Here is a 17,836-nt window from a genome sequence, read left to right as displayed (position 1 = left end):
CCCCCCCCCGCTGTTTTGCAGGCTGACCTCTGACCTCCGCCGCGGGGCCGACCACGGCTGCAGAGGGCTCGCGCCGCCGGCAGGGGGCGCTCCGACACAGCAGGTGCCAACCCGGGCAGCCCCCGCGGGGGGAGCGGAAGCCAGGTGAGCGGTCCCCGTCAACTTGCAAATGACTCACCGCTGAGTAACCGAGCCGCAGCTCCTGGAAATCATCTGCGAGCCACGCCCTGGCTGCCGGGGAGCAAGGTAAGCAAAGTTCCTGTAACACGATAAAGCACTTAGGCATGCAAACGAGAGCCTGCCTTTGTTCTCTTACGCAAAACTGAGGGTGATCACGTGTCTCAGGACGCTGGGCGGCGTGAGACACCTTTATTCGTCAAACCATTCGTGGAGGTGATTCTCATCAAGGGTTCAGCTCTGAGTGAGGTCGCAGTTATTTCCAATGCCACCGGATAACAGGGTTATTTAAAGGCAGGGCAAACAATTAACTTCTTTAAAGAGTAAGGGAGGGAGGTTGAAAGGAGACAGACCCAAGGAGGGAAGGGGAAAGGGAGAGGGGGGAAGTGAGCACCAGCTGGGCAAAGGTCCCTCATGTCCACCAGTCTGTGACTGCCCCAAGTGGCACGCCATGCCCTCTGGAGGATACAGTGGGGGCAAAGGGATGAGGTTGTGTCCCCCCGGGTGGTTTTCCCCAGACACAATCTCATCTGGAGTCGGGAAGAAAGGAGCAGTGAGTGGTGCGTGCTGTGAAAGCCCCTCAAGGAAGCGAGATGAGATGTGTGCCCACTGTCCCCATGCCCCACCCCCACCCCCAGTCCGTCTGGGCTTGCCCTAGTGCAGTTCTTGACACACTGCAGGTGGGCACAGAATTGCTGGCAAATGGTGCTGCGTCATTTGCAACTGTATTCCTTTCACCTGTGGGGAAACGGGGGGGGGGCAGACCCGAAAAATCAATATTTTCCCAAATGCTGACAGGTGGGTGGTAAGTCGTCCTCGCCAGCACACAGCAGAAACCATGCTGTCCCCAGACAGTGGGGCTCTCATCTTGGGCCTGACTTAGGTTTAGCTTCTGGTGTATTCTTTTTTTTTTTTTTTAAGATTTTATTTATTTGATAGAGAGACAGCCAGAGAGAGAGAGGGAACACAAGCAGGGGGAGTGGAAGAGTAAGAAGCAGGCTCCCAGTGGAAGAGCCTGATGTGGGGCTCGATCCCATAATGCCAGGATCACGCCCTGAGCCGAAGGCAGATGCTCAACGACTGAGCCACCCAGGAGCCCCAGCTTCTGGTGTATTCTTTACCCGAATATTTATTCACAGAGATCCTGAATTCCGGGCTAAGCTATCTAACATTTTCAAGAATCATCACCTTCTATCTCATTGTGTGCCAACAAGAGGAGATATTGCATTTTGTCAAATGCCCCTTTAGCATGTCTGGGGATGATCATAGGATTTTTTTCTACTTATCTCTGTTAAGATGATAAATTACTGATTTCCTAATCTGGGTCATCCTTGCAACCCCCACTCAGCCAAGATGTATTTTTGTTCGTTTGTTTAAATACGCTGCTGAGTATCGTACAAGGACCAAACCACTCTCTCCTGGAACACAGCACTGCGGTCAGAACCTCTGATGCTGATCGAATTTTCTTTCCCTTCTAAGTCAACTTGATCTATTGCTCAGATGTCTACGTAATTGTTTTCCTCTTAAAAAAAGGAAAAAAGCCAACCAGTAGTTTCTCTAGAATGTGTCATGCTGAGGACTGGTTTTGGTCAACTTTTCTAGTTACAACATAGGCCCTTTGGTTTGAAAGCCCAAATCTTGAATTTGGGGAAAGTTTTTTTAGATTCTCGCTTTTATTCTTTGTTTCCCTGCCTTGCTTCGGGTTTTTTTCTTTAGCTCTTTCCTCGTCCCTCCTCTGTCCTCTCACTTTCTGGGGAATGGTTTGTATCCTCCTCATTTATGTCTGTTTTTTTTTTTTCTTCTTTCCATCTTCCTTTTCACCTACCATGTGTTCTGTGGGTCTGTTCATTCCTATTACAATTCAGCTGTCATTTTTTAAATATCTCCTTTTTTTTTTTACTTTTTAAAAAATACATTTAAAATAACTTCTTAAAAATTTCTAGTCCTCCCCGACCCACGTCAGTGCCTCTTTGCGTGCCTTCTGAGATTCCCTGCAAGACGTCTGTATTTGGCCGAGCCCCTCTGCTAGCATTTCGGGGTTCACCCAGACACTTGCCCACCTAGTTTTCCTGCAGAGGTGGTCCGTAGGTATTTTCCTCCACCGTGTTATGTTGTTAAGGAAGGCATGAGGGAGATTCAAAAACAAATCATTCTTGCCTCTCTCTCTGCATGTATTCACTATTCCTTGAAGATGTACTTGGGATTCGCGGGCATGCATTCCTTCGTTCACTCATTCATTCACGGAGGACTCGTGCACCACGGAAGGCAGAGCCGGTCACCTCACCGGTGCGGGTGGGCCTGCCTCCCCGAGGATGCAAGGCCAGCAGGAGGTGCAGGGGGGGGCAGGCCTTCCACAGCAGATGCTCCCCTGCTCAGCCCAACAAAACAATTACTCATGTTTCTCACCAAATCCAAGACTCAGGAACAGGCATATAAATAAACAGTTGGCACAGGGAGACCTTTGCTTCATTCCACTCTTTCCAGGGCTGTTGTCCAGGGCCTCCTGGACCTCGGGGTCTGCAGCCAGCCAGCGCCAGCAGGCCCCGGGTCGTTCTGCCACCTGCTCCAGCGCGAGGCCCAGAACACGGGAGGTCCCGGGGAAAGTCTTCCGAATTCGTGAATCATCTGTGGGAAAAATAAGCTCTTCGGTCTGTTCTCGAGCAAGGTTTCTCAGCCTCAGCAGGACTGGGATCGGGAGCTGAGTCATTCTGTGCCGGGTTGTGGGGAGAGCCCTTCTGCACTGACAGGTCTGGATTCTACCCCTGTGTGCCCGTAGCTGCCTCCCCCTCCCCTAACAGAGACACCCCAAACTGTCTCGAGACATTGAAGTCGTTGGGGACAGCGGGTGTGTTAATCATCTTTTACTCTGTGTTTTTGGTGCTTTGACATGTTGGGGTCTGGCTGACTCTGGAGGGACGGCCCTTTTCAGGTCTAGCTCATTCCTAGAAACAGCAAACTGGCCTTTGAGTGTGCCTTTCCTCTGCAGACCCCCGCCCCTGAATGGCCCCTCTTCTCTGCCCTAATCACCAGGGCCCAGACAACCAGGCACATACCCTAATGGCCAAGAGCCCATCTTAAATCCGTTCACCCTGCCTCCCCTGTTCCTTCCCATAGTAACCCACCTCCCCCTGGGATCTGGGAATGTCCCTGTGCTGTTTCTACTATGGGCGGTTCTCAACAAATGTTGGGGGATTCCCACACCCACAGCCAGTTCTCCAACTTTTCAGATACCGAGTGTCCAGGGATTCAGGTCCCTTCTGACCCCGTGTACCTGGAGACAGCGTCAGACCCTGTGAGTTAAGGCTCACTTCCACCAGACTGCCCCCCACTTCGGATGCCAGCTCCAAGTCCCAGTTTGCCACCGTACTTCTTTTTTTTTTTTTTTTAAGATTTTATTTATTTGATGGAGAGAGAGACAGCCAGCGAGAGAGGGAACACAAGCAGGGGGAGTGGGAGACGAAGAAGCAGGCTCCCAGCGGAGGAGCCTGATGTGGGGCTCGATACCATAACGCCAGGATCGAGCCCTGAGCCAAAGGCAGACACTTAACCGCTGTGCCACCCAGGCGCCCCTCGCCACCGAATGGCTGTGAACCAGGGGTTCCCACAACCCTCTCCTCTGGTTTGACAATTTGCTGGGATGGTCCTGATGACTGGAGAGTGCTTTGCTGGTAACTAGTTTATTATCAAAGATACAGCTCAGGAATAGCCAAATAGAAGACGTGCACAGGGGCACCTGGCTGGCTCAGCCCGTAGCGCGTGCAACTCTTGATCTCAGGGTGGTGAGTTCAAGCCCCACACTGGGCGTAGAGTTTCCTTAAATAAATAAATAAATTACAGTCTCCTAGAAGGAGCCGTGTGCCCAGACTCTAACAGCTCTATAAAAAAAGAGAGATGCATAGAGCGAGGTGTTGGGGGGTGGGGCAAACACAGATCTTCATGCGCTCTGGGGGTACATCACCCTCCCCGCCTTGATGGGTTTGCCAACCGAGAAGCTCACCAAACTCCATCATTCGGGGGTTTTCTGGAGGTTTCATTATATAGGCACAATTGATTAAATTCTGGCTATCAGTGATGGACTCAACCTCCAGCCACCTCCCCTCCCTGGGGCTGGGGCTGAAGGCTCCAGTCCTCCAACCAGCCGGGGATTTGGTGGCAGCCAGCCCCCATGCTGAGGCCGTGTGGGGGCCACCAGTCAGCTCCTTAGCACGCAGAAGACACCACTTAGGGGTTGTCGGGAGCTCAGTGCCAGAAACTGCCCACAAAGGCCAAAAATTTAAACAAAAGATGCTCCTATCCCCCCCTACCACTCAGGAAATTACAACAGTTTTAGAAGCTGAGTCAGGAACTGAGACAAAGACCAGTTATAAACTATGTTTTCTTTTTTTTTAAATTAATTTTATCTCCTTGAGAGAGCGAGAGCATGAGAGAGATCATGAGCAGAGGGGAGGGGTAGAGGGAGAAGCAGGCTTCCCGCTGAGCAGGGAGCCTGATGTGGGACTCCATCTGAGGACCCTGAGATCATGACCTCAGCTGAAGGCAGACACTCAACCCCCTGAGCCACCCAGGCGCCCCTTAAACTACGTTTTCAATGGCAAACAATCGTCCTGATCTGTTGGCCTCACCATACCTGAGGAATAAGAACGCCTCTACTTTTTAAAAAGTTTTTCTTTAAATCCCAGTTAGTCAACAATGTCATATTGGTTTCAGGTGCACAATAAAGTGATTCAACCCTTGCATACAGCACCCGGGACGCATCTCAGGGCACCCGGGACGCATCTCACGCGTGCCGTCCTCAATCCCCAACACCTGGTCCCCTCCTCCCTCCCCCGCCTCCCCTCTGATGACCATCGGTGAGCTCGCTCCCGGAACAGTCTGTTTCTTGGTTTGTCTCTCTCTTTTTTTTCCCTTTGCTCATTTGTTTTATGAGTGAAATCCTATGTAAAACCTCCATTTTATTTACTTGTTTAGTATTATTTTTAAAGATTTTATTTATTTATTTGACAGAGAGAGAGGGAGAGAAAGAGAGCACAAGCAGGGGGAGGGGCAGGCAGAGGGAGAAGCAGGCTCCCCACTCAGCACACAGCTGATGTGGGGTTCCATCCCAGCACCCCCGGGTCATGACCTGAGCCGAAGGCAGATGCTTAACCATCTGAGCCTCCAGGTGCCCCTATTTATTTATTTATTTATTTATTTATTTATTTATTTATTTGCGATGTTTCTTTTCCTTTTTTTTTCTAAGATTTATTTATTTTGAAGAAAGAGAGAGAGCAGCGGGAGGAGCAGACAGAGACAATCTCAAGCAGACCTTCTGCTGAGCACAGAGCCCGCTGTCACCACCCTGAGATCACGACCTGGGCCGAAATCAAGCGTCAGACACTTACCTGAGCCACCCACGCACCCCCAAACCTTTAAAACGGGGCAAAGCTGCCTCCCGTTGAGTCCCATAGTTCTAAACTGAACCCGTTAAGATCATTTATTTATTTTATGCACAGTATAACTTTGCAAGTAGGAATAACATTGTTCCGAGTTCTAAAAATAATCTCTGCAATCTTTTTTTTTAAGTTTCATTTATTCAAGTAATCTCTACGCCCGACGTGGAGCTTGAACTCACGACCCAGAGAGATCGAGTCGAGTCGTGTGATGCCCTTCAGACTGAGCCAGCCAGGAGCCCCGAGGCTAGTTTAAGTTTGTTGGCTTTTTAAAAAAGCAATCTCCATGCTGAACGTGGGGCTCAAAGTCATGACCCTGAGATCTCCCGCGAGCCACCCGGAAACCCCTGTCTGTATCTTCCTGAGGGGCTTCAGAACAGTCTCCCCAAAATGTGCCACTTTGGCATGTGCGTTATTCTGAGCTGAAGGCACTCGAGAGACCCTGCAGGCTAACGAGAAACTTCTACCCCTCCCTTCACTACCTAGAAGTGTCTAAATTGGGGGTCCTTCCAGAATTAGAGCTATTCCCAGAGATAAGGTTTATCTGAGTGGCCATCTGTATGGCAGGGCAAGCATCTACTCACCAAACCTGAGTTTCTGCGTTCTTACTGTCCTGCACCCCTTTGGAGCCCCAGCCCCCAGCCCCATCCTTAGCTCAGGATGCACAGATTCCTTATCCTGCCTCCCTGTCTTGGAACCTCACACCTACAAAAGCAAATGTGATTTTCTCCTGCTAATCTGTCTCATGTCGGTTTAATTCTTAGACCAGCCTTGGAAGGATAGAGGAGAAGTTTTCCTCCCCAATATTATCTATGGGTTAAGATATTTAAAAACTGTATCAGCAAGGTCATAGCCAGTGGTTAATTATCACAAGTTTCTGTGGGTTTTTTTTTTCATTTTTTAAAAATTGAAGTATACTTTTTATTTGGGCTTTTTTTTTTTTAGGACAGAGAGGGTGGGGATGGGGCTAGGGGAGGGGCAGAAGGAGAGAGAATCCTCAAGCAAAGGATTCCCAGAGCCCAGAGCCTATGCGGGGCTCGATCTCATGACCCTGAGATCATGACCTCATGACCTGAGCGGAAATGAAGAGTCAGGTGCTTAACAGACTACCCTCCGGGGGGGGCCCCTAAACAGAAGTGTAGTTACACAACGTTACTGTATTTTCGAGAGTTCAACAGTGAGTCCACAAGCGTAGACAGTACACTGTGCCCACCGCAAATGTAGCCGCCATCTGTAATCATCACAAGTTCGTCGAGCAAACTCCCTTTCCGTTTATAAACTTGGTTCACAGCTTCGGATCGGCAGAATATTTCACAGCAAACGTTTCAACAAATGTAACTGTCCATCACCAACAGTCAGTTTCTAGGTTTCAAGGTGATGACCTTCAGGATTACTTTTAAAAACCTATGAATGTTATTCAAGTATTGTATTTATGATGGCGAGCTATGGAATAAATATAATTTGGACTCTAAGACATTTGGTATGTCAATGTGTGCTCACTTTTTTCTGAGCCATTTACACAAAGGTTAATGACTAACCCAGTTATGTGGGCTCACTCACTTCTGTCAACCACTTTTTTCTTTTCTTTTTTTTAAGATTTTATTTATTTGGCAGAGAGAGAGGCAGCGAGAGAGGGAACACAAGCGGGGGGAGTGGGAGAGGGGGAAGCAGGCTCCCCGCTGAGGAGGGAGCCCGATGCAGGGCTCGATTCCAGGACCACAACCTGAGCTGAAGGTAGACGTTTAACAACCGAGCCACCCAGGAGCCCCTGTCAACCACTTCTTAAAGATTGTCTGAGGGAGCCTGGCTGACTCAGTCCGAGGAGCACATGACTCTTGATCTCAGGGTTGTGAGTTTGAGCCCCACGTTGGGAGTAGAGATTACATAAAGAAGTAAAATCTTAAAAGGCGGGGGGCGGCTCCTGGGTGGCTCAGTTGGTGAAGCATCTGCCTTTGGCTCAGGTCATGATCCCAGCATCCTGGGATCAAGCCCCGCATGGGGCTCCTTGCTCATCGGGGAGCCTGCTTCTCCCTCTCCCTCTGCTCCTACCCTACCCCCCCACCCCTGTTTATGTGCGCTCTTTCCCTCTTGCTCTCAAATAAATAAATAAAATCTTTAAAAAAAATTTTTTTTTTTTTAAGATTTTATTTATTCATTTTTGACAGAGATAGAGACAGCCAGTGAGAGAGGGAACACAAGCAGGGGGAGTGGGAGAGGAAGAAGCAGGCTCATAGCAGAAGAGCCTGATGTGGGGCTCGATCCCACAACGCCGGGATCACGCCCTGAGCCAAAGGCAGACGCTTAACCGCTGTGCCACCCAGGCGCCCCTAAAAAAATTTTTTTTTTAATTAAAAAAAAATGTCTGATGGTTTTTCTCAATAACTGCATGTTGAGACTCAGGGCCTCTGGTTTCCATGATAATTTTAATAAAGGATAGGGCTTATCATCCTATTTCTTATTTGCAGAGAATTAATAAGCCCCGAGGGGCCAGCCGGAAACCTGCTTCTGATAGAGACTGTCCTTGCCTGGCATGTCTCCTATTCATCAAGCTTGAGTAACCATAAGGGGTAACATTTATTGAGCACTGACTGTTAGGAGTTGATCCAAATCCTTTCCACGCATTAAATAATTTAATCTGAGGTATGTGTTATCACAGAGAACTGAAGTAATCTGCTAGTCATCTGTTGCTGTGCAACAGACTTCTCAAAATTGGAATAGCTTAAAACAATAATGATTTCTTACTTCCCACGGTTGCCGGGGTGGGCCGGGCTCTCGGCTGCCTGGTTCTTGGGCTCGGTGTGGTACCCACTAGAGGCCCTTGTGAAGCTGCATGCAGTTGGTGGCTAAGCTGAGCTGGAAAATCCAAGATGGCGTCACTCGAATGCCTGGAGCCTTGGTGGGAATGACGGGAGCACCGGGGTCCTTCTCCAGCACGCTCATCCAGGTCTAGCCCAGGGCTTCTTATCTGGTGACTGGCTTCCAACACACTGAAGTCAGAAGTTGCAAAGTCTCGTGCTGTCTAGGCTGACAAGGCACACACTGCCACTCCCAGCATGTTCTGTCGGCCCAGGCAAGTCATCGGGCCACATCCCGCCTCCCAATGGGACGAGCCACAGGATCCCACAGATCTGGGAGGAATTGTCTGCAACCATCTTTGTAAGAAGGTTTATAACAGGCATTTTTCACCTTTAAATGGTGGAGCCAGGGTTGGAAGCTTGGCGGTCTCACCGGTGCCCTTGCTCCTAACCATAATACTCTTCAGCCTCTCGCCGCACACTTCCAAAGACGTGTGTCACGGACCCTCAGAAGCAGAACTGCCTCCTCTGAGGTTCCCAATAACGTCTTGTAGGTTAACGTTACCTTTATGTGTCAGCCTGACTGGACCACGAGGTTCCCAGGTGTTTGGTCAAGCATGATTCCAGGCGTGTCTGTGAGGGTGATCCTGGAGGAGATTAACTTCCGATTCAGTACACTGAGTTAAGCAGATGGCCCTCTGTAATGTGGGTGGGCTGCCTCTAATCAGTCGAAGACTTGAATAGAACAAAAAAAAATTATTTCTGCCTGACTGCTTTGGGGCTGAGAAATTCATTTTTCTTTCCTGCCTTTGGCTCTTTCTGGGTCTTGAGCCTGTCAACCTTCAGACCAGAACCACCCCACCGTCTCTCCTGGGCCTCCAGTTTGTTGGATGTAGATATTGGGACTTACCAGCCTCCATAATTTTATATATAAGTTATATATATATAAATGCATACATAATTTAATATATATATAAAAGCACAAATAACCATGCTTGTCATCATCCTATCAGCTATGACTACTGGAGGAGCAACTCTTCCAAGCCAGGGAGGCCAAACTCCCATGTGCATTCATCTGCTTCCCATAGAACTGTAGCCCAGATCCCCTGGATGGATTCATTTGCTTCCCAGAATATCCCCAGATGAGCCCTGCCTCCTCTTAAACTGTGTGTCTGCAGTGCCTTCATAACAACCATTTAATAATTCCAAGAATAGCTCCTTTCTCTTAACCTTTTTACTATGTTCCAGGCATTCTTCCAAATCCTTTAAGAGACTGAGCGCCTAACTCTGAATGGGAAGCATGACCACAGCCCCGTCTGAGCCCACCTCCCCCCCGGGGAGCCTCGGAGACTGGAGGGATTGGCAGTTCATTCCTCAAGGACGTGTTTGTCAAGGTCTGCGATTTTGTAATCCTTCCACACTCATGCGTTATCTTGTCCCTGTTTCAAGGATGCTGGCAGAACACTTGTGCTCCTGACTCATACACGGTTCCTTCTCACCGCACAGCAGGCAGTAGGAGCCCCACATTTGTGCCGGCTCTCCGGGTCCCCCATGTCCCGTCTGGGCCGCAGAGGGGCTCTGCACCTGCAGGGATGTGCATCAAAGCTGAAGAAAGCTAGCTCGGGGGTCCGCCTCTCGTGGAGCAGGCCTCTGCTCTTTGTCCCCTGAAGAGACGGCCCCTCACCTGCCAAGGCTGCTTGTGGCAAACTCAGCCCCTGAGAAATGGCCGATGAACAGGGAAGGGCCGTGCATCTTGGAGTGCACAGCCTCTCCCAGCGACGTGGCCCTGTGTGCCCGGCTGGATGACTGGGCTACCTTGTCGTGAATGGATGCCTCTCGGTCATCAAAACACTGAGTCAGCATTACCCGCAGCTAGGGGGTCCCCCTGATTATCTCACCCACAATCTCTGGGTGGGTGTGTCCTTACAGAGTGAATCTGTAATCCTAATACTCATGCCCTCTGATAAGACTATCTGTCCATGAGTGTGTGTGTCTCTCTCCCCACAGACACCCCCCCAAAACTCCCTGAGGACCTGTCTTTCAGCTGTATCTCCCTCAAACTCTGCTCGTTCTCAGACCCCACTCTCTCCTGACCACACCATTCATTTTACTTTTTTAAAGATTTTATTTATTGATTTGAGACAGAGACAGAGACAGCACGAGCAGGGGGAGCAGCAGAGGGAGAAGCAGACTCCCTACTGAGCAGGGAGCCGAGGTGGGGCTTGATCCCAGGACCCTGGGATCATGACCTGAGCCGAACGAAGGCAGACGCTTCACCTGCTGAGCTAGCCAAGCGCCCTGTTTTGACTCATTTTAGAACAAGCAAACCCCTCCCCCCACACTTTAGCTTGCTCTTCCAGCTCCCGGGAAAGCTCTGCTCGAAGGCATTCAGGCCCCAGGCACAGAGGCCTTCTCTGATCACCTAACCCGGAGCCGCACCTGCTCCCTCCTATCAGGTGCTGTTGTCTGTTTCTCCATAGTGTCCGGACCGTGAGGACCTCACAGCCTCACCTGCAGGGCCTGTAATGGGGCACAATGCTGTCTGTTAATACTGCGGGGGGGGGGCGGCGGCGGCGTGGCCCCTGCGCATGCAGCGACCACGCCAGCACCTTTCCCCCAGGCGCCTGCCTGCTCTGGCCTCCTCACTTCACTTCTTGTCTCTACTCCAGCTGCTTTGCTGGCTTTTCTCGCCCAGCAAAATGGTTTTAAGCACAGAAATCAGATTATGTCATTTGCAGTTTTAAAAGCCTCTAATTGCTTCCTTTTGCACTTTGAACAAAAGCCAGAGTCCCTATCCCGTCCTAAAAAACACCTTCCATGACCGGCTCCCGCTCACCTCCGCGGCTTCATTTCCTCATTTCCTGCCTCCCGGTGGCCATCTCCGTCCCGCACTGCAGTAGCCTAAAGGCTCCTTTCCATACAAGCCGATTGCACCCCGTTTATGCAGGGTCTTGAAGCTGATGCCTCCCCCCGTGCCCGAAATGTCCAGGCCCCCTCTCTTCCCCTCGCTACCTGGCTGGCTTCTCCTAATCCCTCAGTTCCAGCTCACAGGTCTCCAGCTCCGAGTGGCCTTTCCCACCGGGTCAGGACCCCTGTGCACCCTCACACTGCACCTTTTGTGTTTGAAAGGATCCGATCCACATCTCTGCCGTCTGTATTGTCTGCCTCTCTCCCCAGTATATGTGCCCTGGATGGGCCACGTCTGTCTCATCCACGGCCATCTGCCCCGTCCTACGCAGCCAACCGATTCTTGCAGAAGGAAGGAATAAAAGAACCTTTGTCATCTTCGTCAATATCTCAGATAAATGCACTTCCACATCACAGTTCCGAAATCAAACAAAGATTTGAAAAAATAAAAGGAAAAATTGAGAGCAAGATCTCAGCAAGCAGGAGCCCTCACGGGACCCAGATTCACACAGTCGCTTTCCTGAAATGCCCCACCCCCGACTCCTTTCTAAGGATATAGCGGGAGACCTCAGGAGGTGAGAGAGCCCCAGGGCCAGCCCAGTCTCTCACTCTCCAGGCCTAAGTTTATCTGGGAAATGAGGCATGGTTCTGGAAACCTCCTCGGACCCTCGTGCCAGCCCTGGAACCACTCCCAGTCTGCTGGGGCGGCCACAGCCTGACTCAGAACACGGGGTCCCAGCAATAGATTCCTGGGGCGGAGCCCCAGGCTGGAGATCATGGACCCTTGCGGTCAACGTCTGGCCTTGCTTCCAGCTGCCTGTTTGGAGACAGATCAGCTGCTACTATTTCTCAGTCTCTTTGCCTTTGCCGTGAGCCAGGTGTCTTCTCCCCAGCAGCAAGCCCACTGCAGCCTCCTTCCAGAAGCACTCCTTCTCTAGCATAAGGCTCCCTGTTGGCCAGATTCTATTCCGTGCCCAGCTTTGACTCAGTAATCCTTTGCATGGTAAACTGCAAAGTACTTTTGTACAAAGGACAAGATGGTCAACATGTGAGAACAGAAGATTGCAACAACATGCATGGACCTGGAGGGCATTATGCAAGGTGAGATAAGCCAGAGAAAAGACAAATACCATATGATATCACTTATGTGTGGAATCTAAAAAAGCTGACCTCCTAGAAACTCAGAGTAGAATGGCGGTTACTAGGGGGTGGGAAGAGTGGGGAGATGTTGGCCAAAGGGTACAAACTTGCAACTAGTAGATAAGTCCTGGAGATGTAACCCACAGCATTGTGATTATAGTTCCTGATCACATATGAACTTCAGAGTTGCTAAGAGACTAGATCTTAATTATTCTCACTATAGTGAAATGGTAAGTGTATGAGATGATGGAGATGCTAGCTAATACTACAGTGACAATATTGCAATATATAAATGTATCAGGGGCGCCTGGGTGGCTCAGGTGGTTAAGCATCAGACTCTTGATCTCAGCTTAGGTCTTGATCTCAGGATCATGAGTCCAAGCTCATGCTGTACTTAAAACAAAAACAAATATCGATCAATCCAATCAACAGGGTGCACACCTTAAACTTACACAATGTTCTACGTCAGTTATAGCTCAATAAAAATAAATTTTTTAAGCCAAATAAGTCCTCCACCTGTCCCCATTTTCCAGTTTCTCGATCCCCCTCCCCTCTTACCACTTCATCATCTTCTCCAGAAATTCACTGCATATACAAGAATGTATTTAATGCTTAGCAAGTAGCAAGATGTCACATTTGGAGGCACTGTTCTAAATGCTCTCCTTGATTTGAGCTTCATAATTAATACCTAAGTGTGAAATGGGAAACACGTTTATGGGTTTAAGAAATCCCGATAATGCAAAAGGTACACATCAAAAGGTCTTACCCGTGCTGTCACAGCTAAACACTTGTCAGGCGTCCTTCCCTTACAGGCCACCACGTTGATGAGTTTCTTATGCAACCCTCCAGTATTTATGCAAAACCCGGAAGATAGGAAAATATATTCCCATTTTTAAACCTTTCCTCACACAACTGATGACGTAATCCTAGTCTGTCCTTGCTTATCTTACTAGAAAATAGATTCTGGAGATTTTCCTATGCTCTATCCAGTTAAATAACATTCGCTCAGGGGCGCCTGGGTGGCACAGTGGTTAAGCGTCTGCCTTCGGCTCAGGGCGTAATCCCAGCGTTATGGGATCGAGCCCCACATCAGGCTCCTCCGGCTATGAGCCTGCTTCTTCCTCTCCCACTCCCCCTGCTTGTGTTCCCTCTCTCACTGGCTGTCTCTATCTCTGTCGAATAAATAAATAAAATCTTAAAAAAAAAAAACATTCACTCAACTGAGTAGGGTCAGCTGGCTGGCTCAGTTGATAGAACATATCTCTTGATCTCAGGGTCATGAGTTCGAACCCCATGTTGGTTGTAGAGATTACTTAAAAAAGAATTTAAGAAATAGGAAAAAAAGTTCGACTGAGTAAATTTGCTATTTTTAAAAGATTTTCTTTATTTATTTGACAGAGAGAGCGAGAGAGCATGAGCAGGGGGAGCAGGAGAGGGAAAGAGAGAAGCAGGCTCCCCACCGAGCGGGGAGCCCAATGCAAGGCTCCATCCCAGGACCCCAGGCCCAAGGTGAAGGCAGATGCTTTACCAGCTGAGCCACCTAGGTGCCCCAGAAAAGGATGGGTTTTTAAAGGCAGAAAAAAGTAAATTATTTTTTTTAAAGATTTTATTTATTTATTTGACAGAGATAGAGACAGCCAGCGAGAGAGGGAACACAAGCAGGGGGAATGGGAGAGGAAGAAGCAGGCTTCCAGCAGAGGAGCCCGATGTGGGGCTTGATCCCATAATGCCTGGATCACGCCCTGAGCCAAAGGCAGACGCTTAACCGCTGTGCCACCCAGGCGCCCCAGAAAAAAGTAAATTATTAGCAAAGGATGCATTGTTTTAGGCAAGGTCACCCTCCTGAGGGAAACTGAGGGACCCATCCTGTCTACATAGGCACCTACCAGATAATTCCAAGTTGACTGATTAACAGTCACCTTCTCGGGGGCTGGAATTGCATTTAGGTTTGGTGTTAAGTCTTGGTTTGCTGATGTGGGGTTTTAGCACGAGTGACTCCATTTGGGGCCTGCTGTCTCCACTTCCACACCCCCACACCTTTGCCTGTTGTTAAATTCTCCTCCAGTTACCCGTTAGAGTTTTGTGGTTCCTGACTCCAAAGGTGCCCGGTACAGGGACATATTTGAAAACCACTCGAGTGTGGACGGGCGATGTGGGGATGTGGGACACTCTGGGGGCCAGACCTTATCAAAGGGAGCTTTTATTTTTCTTTTTTAAGGATTTTATTTATTTGAGAGAGAGAGAGATCATGAGCAAGGGAGACGGGTAGAGGGAGAAGCAGACTCCCCACTACTCCCCGATGATCAGAGAGCCCGATGTGGACTCGATCCCAGGATCCTGGGGTCATGACCTGAGATGAAGACGCTTAACAGACTGAGCCACCCAGGCACCCGTCAAAGGTAGCTTTTGATGAGTGGATGTCTTAGTCTATTCAGGCGCCTGTAACAAAATACCATGGACCAGGTGGCTTACCAACAGCCTACATTTACTTGTCACACTTTTGGGGGTGAGAAGCCGGAGATCAAGGTGCTGGCCGATTCTGCAACTGGCGAGGCTCGCCTCCTGGCTCGCAGAGGGCTGTCTGTCTTTTCCCTGTGTCCTCACATGGAGGAAGGGGCGAGGGGATCTCTGGGGTTTCTCTTATAAGGGCATCAATCCCATTCTCAAGGGCTCCAACCTCATGATCTAAACTTCCCCAAACCATCACATGGGGGATTTTGGTATATGGGGGTGGGGGTGGGGGGCCCAGACGTTCAGTCTACAGCAACAAAAGTTCTGTTTTACGATAGTTCAAACTTTCTGTGTGTACACAATGCTCTGTATCCCGTTAAGAAATCCCTGTCAATCCCAATATCCCACAGATCCTGTCCGATGTCTTAATCTTTTTTTTTTTAAGTTTATTTATTTATTTAAGATATCTCCACACCCAAGAAGGGGCTCGAACTCACACCCCTGAGATCAGGAGTTGCATGCTCCCCTGACTGAGCCAGCCGGGAGCCCCTCCGATGTCTTATTCTTGAATAATCACTATTTTATAGTTCACAGTTAGCTCAGAACCATCTGGAAATTTATTCAAGGGTATGGTGTGGGTAGGGGTTGTTTGGGAGGGCAAATTCTCCTCTACCCTTCGAAGGCTTCTCTGGCTGGTCTAAGAATTAAACTGACACAAGACAGATTCAAAGGGTAAAATCGAATTTAATTTTGCACATACAGGCTCCCCACATGCACGAGAGGGTCCAAGACAGGGAGGCAGGATGAGGAATCCGTGCGTCCTGAGCTAAGGATGGGGCTGGAGCTGGGGCTGGTGAGTAGATGCTTGCCCTGCGGTACAGATGGCCACTCAGATAAACCTTAACTCTGGGAATAGCTCTAATTCTGGAAAGACCCCCAATTTAGAGTCTTCTAGGTAGTGAAGGGAGGGGCAGAAGTTTCTCATTAGCCTGCAGGGTCTCTCGATTGCCTTCAGCTCAGAATAACCCACATGCCAAAGTGGCACATTTTTGGGGAGACTTAGTCTGAACCTGTTCAGGGGCATTGGATCAGTAAGACTCAAAAAAAAAAAAAAAAAAAAAAAACCCCTCCTTTTTGCAGCACACATATATGTTTGTTCGTAAGTCAAGTGGCTTTATTTTTTTTTCCCTAAGATTTTATTTATTCATTTGTACAAGAAAGAGCACAAGCGGGGGGGCGGCAGGCAGTGGGAGAAGCAGGCTCCCCGCCGAGCAGGGAGCCCCACACGGAGCTCAATCCCAGGACCCTAGGATCATGACCTGAGCTGAAGGCACATGCTTCACCGACTGAGCCACTCAGGTGCCCCAAGTGACTTTCCATGTGTGTCTCTGTTTCATCCACGCGTGTGTCTGTCTTCGTGAGAATACCACATTAGCGGCCTGCCTCCCACCCACCCCTCCTGGCTCTGGACTCAGCCACCGCACCTTCCAGCTCTTCCCTCCCCCTCAGGGCATCTGCACCTGCTCCAGAATGTGCCTCCTTCCTCGGACTCCTTGGGAGCCAGCTTCTCCCCATCCTGCAGCCCTGAGCTCCCGTGTCATCCCCTCATGAGGCCCTTCTCTGACCACTCCGTCTAAAACGGACCCCCGATATCCTCCACATACTTTATGTCGTTGATTCGCAGAAGCGACCTGCGTCTGTGTTTCATATGCACGGTCTCTCCCTCAACTGTGCACAGAGCGGTGAGGAGCTCGTGTCTTGTTCACTTGCCCGGGGCCTTGTGTTCCACAGGGCGGTGCCTTCACTTGGAATGAGCGAGAAGGAAAAGGTGACTCTTCCAAACCCAGGATGAACGCATTCCACCCTCACAGTCCCCTAGAGGGCGGCCAGCCACGACGCGCCTGCAACACCCGGCCCTGCAGGCCATCTGGAGTTGTTTTTGTGAGTTTTCACTGAACTGCGCCTTTTAACTACAGAATTAGAAAGAGAGACCACTAAGGGGGGAAGCCAAGGTTCAGCCCTAGGTGACCGAGATGAGTAATTTTTACTGACTCTGGGCCCCACGCCCGCCCCCCGAGGGCATGCAGAGCTTAATGGGGCCAGGTGGCCGTCTTGGTGGGGGTGACCCCAGCCTCTCGGCCACAGCTTAGCTCACAGAGCACTGGGACCCCACAGCAGGTGTGGGGTGTTTCTCATCCCTGCAGATCACAGACACTGGGCTAAATCCGCCTTGGCCTCCAAGCCTTCCAACTGCATGTTTGATCCCCACTATTTTAATCGGAGAAAGGGAGCTCAATAAGGAAAAGGCATCTGTATTCATTTATCATCATAAGGCGCCTTGCCTGGCAGATTAAAAATAGCCCGTTAAAATGCATGCATGCGTACTTACACGTTTTTGACTTGGTAATGTATTTACCCCGGCAGGGAATTTAGATAATACAGAAAAGGGGTGGAGAGTGAAAAACAAGTCTCTCGCCGGGTGCCCGCCTGCGGGTTGCCCTGTTCTCCTGTCCCTCTGGTCGGACCTGATTTCTTTTGTATCTTTCCAGAACTTTCCACAGCATATTTTATACAATATTAGGATATGTTCTGTATTGCACCATAATTAGTGTCTACCAATGGGAGCCATCCTTCTAAGCATTTCATGTGCATCGAGTAATATAATTTACACTTCAATATAACCAGAAGTAATCGGTTAATATGTTTAAAATTTAAAATGTATCCATACACACAGAGAAGTTCCATTTCCAACTCTGTACCCCACATTTCACTTTCTGCCCGCCCTTGCAGGCCACCACTTTTAGGGATCTCTTGTGTATCCTCGCAGTGTTTAAACAAACATCAGCAAATAGGGGTGCCTGGGTGGCTCAGTTGGTTAAGCATCTGCCTTCTGCTCAGGTCATGATCCCAGGGTCCACATCAGGTTCCCTGCTCAGC

General features: G+C 49.6%; 1 long non-coding RNA gene across 1 annotated transcript; it reads left to right on the top strand.

The window, feature by feature from the left end:
* Positions 1 to 12,283: 12,283 nt before the first annotated feature.
* Positions 12,284 to 16,799, top strand: LOC117795167. The gene is made up of 3 exons (XR_004619016.1): positions 12,284 to 12,409; positions 15,662 to 15,752; positions 16,691 to 16,799. It is a non-coding gene; the product is annotated as an uncharacterized LOC117795167 (long non-coding RNA).
* The last annotated feature ends 1,037 nt before the right edge of the window (positions 16,800 to 17,836 follow it).

Source organism: Ailuropoda melanoleuca, chromosome 12, assembly GCF_002007445.2.
Source record: "Ailuropoda melanoleuca isolate Jingjing chromosome 12, ASM200744v2, whole genome shotgun sequence".
Classification (NCBI taxonomy): domain Eukaryota; kingdom Metazoa; phylum Chordata; class Mammalia; order Carnivora; family Ursidae; genus Ailuropoda; species Ailuropoda melanoleuca.
Note: the sequence above shows the minus strand (reverse complement) of the source record. Positions and strands in the feature narration are given on the sequence as shown.